Source organism: Cupressus sempervirens, chromosome 10 (genome assembly GCF_028749045.1).
Source record: "Cupressus sempervirens isolate cs-2001-9-10 chromosome 10, ASM2874904v1, whole genome shotgun sequence".
In the NCBI taxonomy this organism is placed as follows: Eukaryota; Viridiplantae; Streptophyta; class Pinopsida; order Cupressales; family Cupressaceae; genus Cupressus; species Cupressus sempervirens.
The window spans coordinates 330121556-330135752 of NC_143127.1; the positions used below are offsets into that span (position 1 = coordinate 330121556).

General features: G+C 31.5%; 1 long non-coding RNA gene across 10 annotated transcripts in view; it reads right to left on the minus strand.

Annotated features, from left to right (window-relative positions):
• Positions 1-843: 843 nt before the first annotated feature.
• LOC149533957 (uncharacterized) overlaps positions 844-14197 on the minus strand; it is a 31579-nt gene continuing 18225 nt past the window's right edge. For all 10 annotated transcript variants that reach the window (XR_016357863.1, XR_016357866.1, XR_016357865.1 and 7 more), the window contains one exon: positions 844-1165. This is a non-coding gene — a long non-coding RNA (uncharacterized LOC149533957). The remainder of the gene's footprint in view (positions 1166-14197) is intronic.

A 14197-nucleotide genomic window follows, 5' to 3' on the forward strand; every position in this document is an offset into this window, starting at 1 on the left:
CTTGAAAGAGTTTTCCATATCACAGCCTCCTGCATTGTTGTTCTTTGCCGAAGAACCCATCAAAGTAATAATATCAACATGGATTTACCAATCGTTTAAGGAAAAAAACTAATCTAAAATAAAAAGAGCAATAAAAGGTTTTACAAGGATGTGTGACACCTATTAGGAAAATGAAATGTGTAAGCCAAAATTCAAAAAAGGGTTTAAACAACATGAAGTAGAGACAACTATTTGCAAAATCGCTTAAGCTAACTTAAAGAAAGATCTTCATGCTACGAAAACTATTTAACAAAATGTTTCACTTAAAAGCGCAACCAAAAAATAAGGGCTCTTACAAGGCTATAAAAACTGACAAAATTCCTCACTCAATTTTCTAAGCTAAGTTTACAGGTACCAAAAAAAGCCAGCAATGTTTTGAACGAATATTTCTTAGTAAGAAGGTGCCCAAAGGAGTTATTTAGCAAAAAAAACTTGCAAAAGTAGCTCTAAAAAGATCACCGGATGAAATCTAATGAGCACGCCTGAAACTGAATTCAATGAGCAGACCTGAAACTTGAAACTTTTGGTAAAGGTTTTGTCACATTAAAATGTATGGTGGCAATTTTAATGGTTGAAGTGTAGACCTCTTTGATAAAGTAGAAATTTCTACAATTGTAGCAGGCAAAAACATCGAGATATGTTTTTACATCTCGAAAGTTCCCTTAATTTTTGCAAATAATGATGTTGCAAAATTCATTTATTTGGTTACCATAAATAGCTGTAGCTAATGTCAAAGTAGAAAAATACAATTATTTTCAATTTTTAAATAAGTGAAAATTTTATAAATAGTTGTAGCCAATCACAAAGTAGAAAAATACAATTATTTTCAATTTTTAAATAAATGAAAATTTTAAAAATTTAAAAATAAATTCTTGAATTTTGGTTAGTTCATTAAAATATTGTATTTAATTGCACTTTAACTGATTCATTAGTTTCCTACACGGCGGGAGCTAATAAGTTCCCTGTTACCAAAAAAATGCTAAAGCTAGACACCTGGGCCGCTTAAAAGGATAACTCATGCGTTTGTTTTTCAATCAAACTCTTCCTCCCCCTCGCCGACGCTTTCACTATCTTGTTCAGCTTCATTTTTCCTCTCCTCATATGAAATCTTAAAAACCTTATCTGCCTGCAAAAAACCTCGAAATTCTTGAAAGAATTACAAAACACACTAGACCTAAGTCAAAATATTGAAAAATATAAAGTTCCTATGAAATTACACAAAAAATTATAAAAATCGAAGAAGACGAAAAATGCTGAAATATATAAAGATGTGTAAAAATAACTTATAAATATCGTGTGAATTTACACTTTTTTGTGTAGAAATCACAGAGCTTAAGGAAATTACTGAATAATAGAAAGATCTTGTAAGATTAGAAAAAAATATAAGTAAATCACAGAAGCCTACACAAAATATTGAAAAATACATTGCTTGTAGTATGAACTTGCAAAGAGCTTATGATATTAAGCAGAATTTTATAGAGACTGATTAAATTAAGGGAAATACTGAAAAATAGAAAGAGCTTGTGAAAATAACCTTCGAAGAGTTTGTAACATTAGAAAAAAAATACAGAAATCACAGAAGCCTACACAAAATACTGAAAAAAACACAGCTTGTAGTATGAACTTGCAAAGAGCTTATGGAATTACAGAGAAAGTAATAAATAGGGACTGTTTATGATCCCTAACCTCTAAAATGCAGCTCTACATTTTCAATCCAGGTTAAAACACGCAAATTTCGTAGTTATGTTTTGTCTCTTTTGATAAAAACATAAACAACATAGAATATAACAGCAGCATAGAAAAAAATTAAGAACAACACCTCAAACAAATTTTTATTCACAAACTGATTGATTACAACCTATGCAATGGCCTCTATATATAGAGAACCTATGAGATGAGGGCATTAATAGAAGATGTTTCCAGAGGCTAAGATGATAAGGTTGTATGACCTAGTATCAAGGACAACATCCATATCTATTAGCAACATAATAGGAAATGTGTGATAGACTAACTATTCAATTATAACAGCTTGGGTGTAGTTGTTGACTATGTCTAACATCCTCCCTTAATTTCTACCAGTAATGATAATGTGTGCGAGAAATTACAATAAAATATATAGATAGGATAGGTCCTGGCATTGAGCCTTGTTAGGTACCTTTTTACAACATAAAAAGAGAGAGGGGAACATTATAAGACTATCTCCCCTTAATGTTCACCTCAATCATGCCTAACATGCCTTGTAGTTTCAGAAATTTGGCCTCAAGCATACTCTTACTAAATATATCTGCTGGTTGGTTTTCACTTGGACAAAATTGGAGATTAACAAAATTTGCTTGAACAAGATCCCGAATATAGTGAACATCAATCTCAATGTGTTTTATTTTAGCATGAAAAATAGGATTATTCGCAATTTGGATAGCACTTTGATTATCGAAATATAAAGGAGTAGCTGAACTTTGTGCAAAACCAAGCTCAAATAAAAGGTTGTGAATCCAAACTGCTTCCTTTCCAACTTCTTTTGTTGCTCTATATTCTGCTTCACATGAGGACAATGATGTAGTAGTTTTTGTTTTGCTGCTCCATGTAATTGGACCTAACCCAAGCTGAAAAATATAACCACCAGTAGATTTCCTATCATCTATATCACCTCCCCACTCTGAATCTGTAAAACCAATCAAAGAAACTAAGCACTTGTAACTATAATGAATGCCATAGTAAATGGTGCCACGAATGTATCGTAAAATTCTTTTGGCAGCCAACCAATGAGTTTCTTTTCGTTCCTACATAAATCTAGATACCAAATTGACTGCAAAACAAATGTCTGGTCTAGACTGTGTTAGATAAACCAAGCTACCAACAAGTTGTCTATATAAAGTAGCATCCACCTTCTTGGAAATACATTCTTTAGTAACCTTAATTCTAGATTGAAAAGGAGTAGGGGTTGGCTTACATTCAAGCATGTTAAATTTTTCTAAAAGATCCAAAGCATATTTTGCTTGAGAGATAAATAACCCATCATGAAGTATACTAATTTGCAAGCCAAGAAAATAATTCAATTCACCCAAATCACTCATATGAAATGTCCCTTTAAGATCTAATTTCAAATCATTAATTAACCCAATATTTGGTCCAGCTATGAGTAAATCATCCACATAAACTGCAACAAGAAGAATTTCATTTTACACTCTCTTCACATAAAGATTTGGATCTGATTTGCATTTTTGAAACCCATGAAGGTTAAAATACCTATCAATCTTCTCATTCCATGCTCTTGGTGCTTGTTTAAGCCCATAAAATGACTTCTTTAATCTGCAAACAAGATTAGGATGTTGTTGATCTACAAAACCTGGTGGTTGATCCATATATATTTCCTCATATAAATCTCCATTTAAGAAAGCATTTTCTACATCCATTTGATGAATATGCCACCCAAGACTTGCAGCCAAAGAAAGAATAATTCTAACTATATTCATTTTAATGACAGGAGCAAAAGTTTCTTCATAATCAACACCCTCTTTTTGATTAAATCCCTTAGCAACCAATCTAGCTTTAAATTTTTCTATAGCACCATATTATTTAAATTTTGTTTTATAAACCCATTTGAAACCAATGAAATTCTTACCTTTCGGAAGTGGCACAAGTTTCTAAGTTCTATTTTTTACCAAAGCATCATATTCTTTTTCCATAGGTTGCTCCCATTCTTTCTTCCCTCTAGCTTCTTCACATGATCTTGGATCATTAACTTGTAATACTTTGGCCATGAGAGCACTACCATTCCTCCCTTGGATCTTTGAGCCTTGCCTATATATTTCTTCAACACTCCTTGTCTATTGGCTAGCTGAAAAGTCATCTTCTTCATCATCACTACTTGCAGAAAATGTCTGATTACAAGCATTAGTAGTGTTATTTTCACTAGTATTTTCATCATTTGTAGAAGTGCACAACTCATCCTCACCAATGTAGTCTCCATTTCCTTCTAAAATATCTAAAAAATGAGAAGCATTTGTTGTTGTAGAGCAAGAAAGAGTGGCTATAAGTTGTGAATGCTCATCAAACTTCACATCTCTACTAACAAAGACCTTATTTGTTGTCAAATCATATAACCTATAAGCCTTTGATTCTTCACTAAAATGCATAAACAAACACTTATGACTCTTTGTTTCTAACTTTTCCCTTTGTGCATTAGGAATGTGTGCCCAAGCAATACACCCAAATACTTTAAAATATCCATTGTGAGGTTTCTTACCACTCCATGCTTCTTCAGGGGTGATATTTGTGAGAGATTTGGTGGGGATTCTATTTATAATATGTGAAGCATAGGAAACAGCCAAACCCCAAAAATTTATTATGCAAACTTTTAAAATGCAACATAGAATGAGCTATTTCTAAAAGAGTTTTATTCATTCTTTCAGCCAGCCCATTTTGTTGAGGAGTATAAGGAACTATTCTTTGCACCTTAATACCATAATTTTCACAAAATGACTCAAATGCATAATTGCAATATTCACCCCCATTATCCGTCCTTAAACATTTAATTGTTTTGCCACTTTGATTTTCAACTAATGCCTTAAACGTTTCAAACACTTTAAACACTTTTTTTTTCCTTTCAAGAAATAAACCCATACTCTCTTGTTGTAATCATCAATAAAAGTGAGAAGGTACTTGGCACTTGAAAGTGAAGGATATACTGGTTCACATAAATCACTATGAATGAGTTGTAGTGGATGATTAGCTCTCCATGCTTTACCTAAGTCAAAAGGATCTCGATGATGTTTCCCTAACACACAACCTTCACACACACCTTCAGAAGCTGAATTTTTTGTTAATCCTCTTACCATATCCATTCTAACCATATCTTGTAATTTTCTATAATTTAAATGTCCAACTCTAGCATGCCAAAGTTGTGACATATAATAAGTCTGAGCAATAAAAGCATGAGAGAGTGTATATTTATCATCAAGAAACCCCACAAATTTAAATACATTCTCTTCATGATAAGCTCTACCAATAGCAATTATATTGCTTGGGTCTTTTCTATCTCTAACAATAACTTGATCAATATTGACAACAAACTCATATGCGAAAAAAATCTATAAGAATGTGTAAGCTAGAAGCTGGTACACACACTTAGATGGGCGTCAGTGTATTGATATAGAAATAGATGTATTCTTCTTAGAGAATCAAAATCAAAACATTTCATTGTGCATAAATGCACATGTAGACCCACTAAATGTAGCATATGCCTACTTGAAAAGAAGGAAAGAGTTCTACAAATTGGAATTTCTCTTTTAATCTAAAGGCTGACAAATCACATGGAAGAAAACTACATACAAAATGCTCAACTAACATAGATACAAAGATTAATACAAGTTATAGTTTTGTGCAACAACAGTGGGAGAATAAAAAATGAGTGAGGGGATATGAAAATTTAATAAGCTAAATTAGGTGTTACTTTTTTACAATCAAGCATAGAAATCTTCTCCTGAAAAGGTTAGCCATAAAGCAATAAAATTAATGAGTATAAAGAAATGACCTTGAAATAATTATGGAATTGTTAGACAACAATAAGGTGACTCACCGAACCACGAACCAATTGTTGAATTTCTTCTATGTCAAACTAATTTGTGATTAACACTAACGGAGCTGGGAAATAATAAGCTTCTGATGAACATTTTCAAAAAATCATAGGGAGATGAGAAAAATTGAAGGAAACAAGTTAAAAGAAGAAAGAGTTCACAATATTTTTAAATTATAACATGTACCTGAGTAATAAAACTATACAAACAATAACAATCCTACCATGTTGTCCTAGAAAATTATTGCACACAACCTACAATATTGTAAATACATAATTAAAATGAGCATCTTCTGTTCTAGTCTTTCTTTCTAGAAAGAGGGTGTTCACTGAAAGGTTGTTAAGCGTTAACAGTCATACCATTCATGTTAAAAGTTTGGATTTTATTTTTTTTAATTTTTGAATTATTTTTATTTATAATGTTTTATTAAATCAATAAAATTTCAGATAAATAGTTTCTTTCATTTGAAAAACTTAAAAAATCAATATATTAGTATTATAAACTAATGAAATGTACAATAACTAAATTAAATCATTTTCTTTCTTATTATATTTTATTAAATAAATGAAATTTAAGATAAATAGTTTTCTTTTGTTTATTTTTAAAATCTAAAATTCAATACAACAATATTAGGAACTAATGGAATGTATAATAATTAAATTTAGTGATTATTATAAATCTATAAAATACTTAAATAATTTAAATAAAAATAATTAATTAATAAAAAATAATTAAACAATAATTTTGTTTCTTCTACCCATAAAAGACTATTTTTTTCAAATAAAACAAAAAAAAAATCATAAATTAAAATATAACAAGAGCTTAGTTGGAGTCCTTGCCATCTACAATATTTAATTTATGCAATCATCTAGTGATTGGTATTTTTATCTCAATAATAATAAATAGAAATGCAAAACATTTCATGTCCATGGCCATAGGGAGTATATCTTTTAAGCTTATTTAGAATTTTATTGCAGAAATCTTCAATGCTTCACCAACTTTGCAAAAATGAACAAAAACATTCTTTTACTACACCAAAGATGCCACGAAGTTAAAAAAACACTTGACACTAGGCTATCAAATACCAATGGCCATAACTATAAATAATAAATACTTTAAAAACTCACACAAGATACAAACTTGCACAACACAGACCCCCAATCCCATTAAATAGATGTTAACATTAAGTGTCACGAATTAAAATCAGAAAATCCTATAACACATAAGTGAAGAGAAAAGCTTTGATTAATGTAAGACACATATTCCTTCTCTATCTCTACCATGTATCCCAACATATACTATATTTATAGTTAAAATTTATGGTTGTTATAAAAAACAATTATTCAAGTAGAAAAAATATCACAACAAAGACTACACCAGTGTTATGGAAATTGTGTCCCATATACATCTAGGTAAACACTTTTTAATGAGAAAAATATAGTCCTCGTCACAGAAGAAAATGTGTAGTATACTAGCAACACTTCACATCCACCATATGAATAAATTCAGAGGCAGATATAATATTGCCATAAAAATTGAGAAAGATAAACTTTTAATAGAATTACATTCGGTTTTGTCATTAGAGATCACACATGTAATTTTTTGTTGGGGTCTTCAATATCACTACTAAATTCAACAAACAATCACTCTGAATCTATGGCTTTGCTGCTAGGTCTCAAAACTGCTCTTTACAAAGGTTTTAAACATTTGATTATTGAAAGTGATTCCATGATTATTATTCAAGCCACCATTTCCAAATCTTGTCCTAATAGATTGTTGCTTTATGTTCTTCTAAAAGCTTGGTTTATGTTGCACCAAGTTCATGACTTCCATATTTGTCATACTTATCGAGAGGGTAATGCTTTGGCTGATATGTTTGCCAACTTGGCATGTTGTGGATATAGCATTTCACTCTTTCAGGATTCTCCTAATCTGACAGAGTTTCATGGTATCTCAAAAGTACTAAAATTGGATAAAGTTAATGTATCTAAATGTTGACTAGATGATGGATGTTGTGAATGCTAATGCATATATTACTAATCTTACTCTTTCTTCTCTTTACAGATATTGATGGCTTTCTTGCCATTCTCTTATTGTACCTATCTTTACTTTTTTCTTTTCTTTATATACTTATATATACACTTCTTGCCTTTTGTTTTTTTGTTTTTAAATTATATTTAGTAATCACTCTAAAAGGTCTAAGTTTTCTAATTCATATTTTAACAAGTTGTATCTAATTAGAGAAACCGCTAGACATGAATATTGTCTGTGTGTTTTCTATAGAGCACTGAAAGTTGTTTCCTACTATATAATAGATAGCACATGTAGCAAAGTTTAGCATAATTAGCTTTAAAATTTTGAAAATACAATCTTGTTGTAATATCCCATTTTCGAGAAAAAATTTATAATAAAAAGAATTAAGTCCAAGATTACATAATTAACGAATGAGAAAATATTTATAATTCTATTGATTCAATGAAACAAAAATATATATAAAATAAAATAATTAATTAGAAATAGTTATTATTACAATTAAGAATATAATCATCAAATATTATAATTGAAATTATATTATTTATCTTAATTATATATTATAATGTTATAAAATTATAATAATTAATATTTAATCAAAATAATAGCATTGATAATGATCATCCATAATATGATAAAAAAATTTATCAATTAATATACTATTATACTAAAGAACATTAAGATACATGACTATAAGAACAACTTAATATTGACTTACCAAGTCAAATAGAAAGGCCACAACACTAGAGAGAGAAAACTTATTAAAAGATAGAAGCATTACTATCATCGAATGGATGATATATTTTCCATTGAACCTAAAGTGCATACAACAAGCAACGCAAGTGCCAAAGTTCCTACCTTTCCTAAATTTGAATAATAGTTAAATGTGATGGGAAAAATTGTCAACTTATTTGAGGATATTTTGGTGTTCCATTAGAGGCTCTATCTTGTAGCACTCTGGCCTAGTACAAAGAATAAATATACAAAAGCATATATATTAATAATTTCAATCATTCTTTTAAAATTTGTTATTTTCAAAGACTTTTTAATATTATTTTGACTTCAACTATGAAAGATTGACAAATGATCTCTAACAAATCATAAATTTTACTTCATATAGTATAAATAAAAATTAAACATATATTCATATAATTTATTTATTTTTAAGAAAAGGTTATATAGCCACTTAAATATTATATTTATTAATAAACTAGTTCAAGGGCTCATTAAAGAAAGAACTATCAAGAAAACTATGAATCCTTGACAAAGTACAAAAGAGCTAAAGGCTAATAGGTTATAACAGGCATACCTACAGTGAAATACAATTACTTTGCATTGAGCAAGAGTTCCCAAAACATGGTATATACAAATACTTTGCAATGAGCAAGGTCCAATTATGCCAATGAGCCTCTCCTTCTGAAAGATTTAACTAAAATCAAGAGAACATTGAACTACCTGTCTAATCGGAGCATTTGTGAAATAGAAAAATACCATCCAAATCAACATCTAGGACATGAACCATGAAGGCCAACTCCATACTTTCCATTTTCAGCAAAGAGATGAATCCTCATGCACAAAAAGTGTGAAAACTAATAGCCAAATAAGTGATAAGTGTATCAAACAACTATTGCACTAGTTTCTATAAAGCTTCATTCATCTTCTTTGTGTCCCAAATATGACACTCTGCTAAGCATGGAAATTTCAAAAAAATAACCTTTGAATGAAAAGATTCAAACATGGAGCCTTCACAACCAAGATTAGCTAGGTAATTAGCTAGTTTATTGCCCTCCCTCAGAGTACCAGAGAAACAAGTAGCATGAAAAGAGTCAATTAAATCCCAACATTGTTGAAGGATATAGGTTAGTTTCCAGGCATGAGAAGACAACGAGAGGCAAAAGAATTTATAATTACCTGATAATCACCTTTGATATGGATGGAGGAAACATTACATCTCTTAGCCAAAACTAGACATGCCAATAGGGCTTGAGTTTCTGCAAGGTTGTTAGTGCAATTTGGTAAAACAACTACTTCGATTGCAACTACTTCACATTGCCAATTCCTAATACAAGCACCCAAGCCTGACTTACCATGGTTCCCATGAGAGTAACCATCAAAATTTAACTTTAGAAAATTTCTAGGTGGTGGAGACTATTTGATATGAAGTTGATTAGATTGATGATTAGAATTCAAGTTTGGGGAGAAAATTGGAGGCAACTTTATTTGTTTCCACAATTTTAAAAGTAGATAATCCCAAGCAGATACTGCAATACTATTCACACAATTGGATATATTTGCACTCACTCTTTTTGAAATTGCATTCTCAATCCACAGATTCTAGGTATAATTTTTCATTACAAAAAATGATCTCGTTGTGCTCCCACCAGATGGCCCAGAGCACAGCAATCGAGATGCACTTCAAAATACATGTAAATAGAGATCCCAAAAATGCAACTGGCCAACATTGAAATAGGACCCAAAGACTTTTTGGACGAGGTAAAGACATTTGAAGCTTGTTCAACACAAAAACCCAACATTGATAAGAAAAAGGACACTGAAGAAGAAGGTGATATGTAGTTTCCAGCTCCTTGTTACATAATTTGCAAACAAAAGATTCAACAATACCTAGCCTAAATGACCATTTTCTAGTGAGTATCCTTTTTCTAAGGGCTAGCCAAGGAAAACATCTAGCCTTTGGCAACACAATAGAGTTCCAACAAAAGGAAAAAGCTCTACACTTCCTGCTTGAATTATCTATTTGTCGAAGACAATAATAACCTTCCTAAATTAAGTAATCACCACATTTGGATGGGGTTCATCTAACTATATCTTCCCTATTAGAAATGAAAACAATTCTTTCAACAAGAAAATCCCTCAAAGAAAGGAGACTTGGCTGAATAAGAAGATGTGTTGGAGGTTCTTTCCACATAACACTTCTTGATTGAATTTCAACTACCAAAACATAATCCCAAAAAGAGGAGCCACACTCAGCTTTTAGGACTTGGCGTGCTTCATCCAACTTTTCTTGTCTACATAGAGTGGGGAATCCATTCCATGAATGTTCCCAAAACTTTACTTTCTCCGCACCATGGATTTCCCAAGTAACATAATTACAAACAATATCCTTTGAAGACATCATAAAATTCCATATGGCTGAACCTAAAGGAGGATTAGACAAAGTAAAGATTCTGGCAGGACTTGGAGAATCTAAGTATTTTTCTTGCATGATTGAACACCATTTTGCATCAAATTTCATATACATTTGCCACACAAGCTTGCCTCCAAAGCCTTATTTCTAGTACAAATATCATGCAACCCAACACCCCTATATGCCTTGTCATGAGCCATTTCAAGCAAAGAAACAAGAGGAAGCTTCTTTTTATCTAATTAATTTCCTTTCCATATAAAATCTCGAATAATCTTTTGGATTTGCAAGACTATAGAAGAGGGAGCATTAAGAATTGACAAGTAATAGTTTTGGATAGCTATTAGGACAACTTTAACTAGCAAAATATGGCCTGACAAAGATAATCATCTAGCTTTCTAGGCTAAGATCCTAGCCCCAATTCTGTCAATGATAGGAAGCCAAAAAGTCATCTTGTTGCTTCCCATAAAAAAAGGAATGCCTAGATAAACTGACAGGAGTTGATCCACAAGGAAGACCAAAGTTGAAGAAATCCTCTGTACTACTACATCATTAGTGTTGAGAATGAAAATTTTAGATTTGTTGGCATTGATTCTCTGACCATAAACTTTTGAATATAGGTCCAAGGCTTACTTAATATGGGTAGCTTCCTTTACATTTGACTTACCAAAAAGAAGAGTATCATCAACAAAACAGGAATGGGTAACTGTAATAGATGTATGAGGAATCAAAATTCCTTGCCATAAGCCCAATTGTGAAGATCTATTGACAAATCTTTTGAAACCATCATCCATAAGAATAAATAAAACTGGAGATATCGGATCACCCTGACGAATCCCTTGAGAAGAGGGTAAAAAACCAATTGACTTGTCGTTAATAATGACTGAAAACTAGGCACCGGAAATACAATTTCTGATCCTCATGTATATAGCTTTGGTAATCAATTTATAAATCATGTTGCATAATGAAATAGGCCTAAAATCAGCAAAAGAGGCCAACCACTTAACTTTTGGAATATTAGTTGAATTGAAGCTCCTAATCATCTTGGCATTCCTTCTCGACTCTTTTACCACTGCTAATAAATTAGAACTAATAAAATCCCAACATTTTTGATAAAAAAGACCTGTAAATCCATCTGGACCTAGGGCTTTGTTGGGTGGGAATGAAGATACTACTTTTTTAATTTCTTCCAATGTGAAAGGGGCAAGTAACATCCTATTATGATCTTCTATAATAAGAGGGGGAATACAACCAATAGATTCATTAATCAAACTATCATCAATAAGATCCAAATGGGGGTGAGCCAAGAGATTTGTAAAAAAGTGATTACCTTCCTCTTTAATACAATTGTCTTCTTCTATAAGATGACCAAATTTTGAGAGCTTAATTGAAAAAATAGTATTAATAGCCCTTTTAACTCTTGCAGATTCATGAAAAGATTTCGTGTTTTTATCTCCATCTTTTAACCATAGTTCACGAGTCTTTTGTCTCCAATAAATCTCCTCCCTTTTGCAAACCTCCTCTCATTCTTCTTTCAAGGATTTTTGTTCATGGTATAAATTCGGACTAAGACCTTTTTGAATGATGACTGAATTTACCTTCTCAAGTTTTCTTGAGACATCTTGTTTTTATTTGAACACATTTTTGGAAACCTTCGCATTCCACTCTTTGATCATCCCTTTCATCTAATGATGCTTTTTAGAGAACTAAAGCATTTTAGGATCCCTATAGGTTAGAGAATTTATCCACCATTGTTTAAAAACATAATAAAATTAGGATACCTGAACCACATGTGTTCAAACTTAAAAGAACTAGACCAATAAAGACCTTGCGGTATGTTGTTCTTTGATATCAATAACTGAACTAAAAAATGATCTGATACAACAAAAGGTAAGATTTTAGATTTAAAACTAAAACTCAATAGCTTCCATGATTGTGAAAACAAGTACATATCCAATCTCTTAGCAATTTCTAAAAAACCAATATGTCAATTAATCCATGTGTATAATCCATTCTCAAGAAAAATGTCACTTAAGTTATTATCTTCCACAAATGAAGAAAAATCTTGGATAGTTTTAATAGGCAAACAAATTCCCCCTTTCTTTTCAGACATGGATAGTAGTGCATTGAAATTTGCACCCAAGATAAAATGCATCTCTCTTTCTTGCTGGATAAAATCCATCAGTACAACCCAAAGGATCCTCTTATCATTTGTACACGTGGGACCATATATGTTGAAGAGAAGAAATTTCAAATCAAAATGTTCAACTTTCAATAGCTACCAATTAGAATCTTGCCCAATAAGATGACCATGAATACTTTTAGCATTCCATAACATTTCTAAACCCTTAGAGGCCCCATGCCCCGCTACATGAATTGAAAGCCAATTAGTCCATTTAAACAATGTCTTATCAAAAAATTTCTCTAATAGTTTAGTTTCTTGAAGAATAATAATATGTCCTTTTGTGGAATTGAGCAACTGCTTGATTCTACCTCTTTTGTCAGAGGCATTGATGCCTTTGATGTTCCACATAATGATCTTCATTGTTGACAAGGAGAACCTCTCATTCTCCTTGTCAAATCTTTTGACTAATGAAAACTTATCATCAAGAGTGGATTGAATACCAACAGCCACTTCCAATATTGTCTTTTCATATTTCAGATTTCTACCTCTCTTTTTTGGAGTCTTCTTCACTATGGTGACAATAGTAGGGGATTGATCTAATGAAAAATGAATTGAGAGGCCAAAATACTCTCTATCCATGTTATTACCATTTTGTTGACTAATTTCTAATTCTTTACCAGTTAGATCCATCACATCTGCATATTCAATTCATTCAAAAGAAGATGGCCTTCTTCAGAGAGATTACTTGTCTTCATGTGAGGTTCTACAAACTCATTGATCTAATAGTAATCTAAAGGAAGCTCCAACTTATTCATATCATCCAAATTTTTAACTTCTTCAAGATTATTACATGCTAACAATTTAGGTTGGATGAGAGCATTCATCTGACAACTGTCGAATGGTATTGGATACAAGGAATCAATTGTTCCTTCCAATACTACATTTAAACCCTAGGTATTTTCCACATTGACCAATTGAGTCCTATTTGGACAATTAGATTGATTAAGAGACATTACATCGTCCAAGTGAATAATTTCCTTTATAAAAACTTCTTCCTCAATTGCAATTTCATCAATAAAGTTAGATGCAAAAGCTGTTGACAGAGTTGTGGCCACTTTTAAAAGTTAATGCTGGGGGATCTTCTTACCTTTCAATTCATTGAAAATGTGTAAGAAATGAATAGGTTTGTTATGATAGATGAGATCATGCACTATCATGTCCAGCAGTAATGAAGGGATTTCATTAGGCTCTGAATCATCTAGACCCATCAACAGTAATGCACTG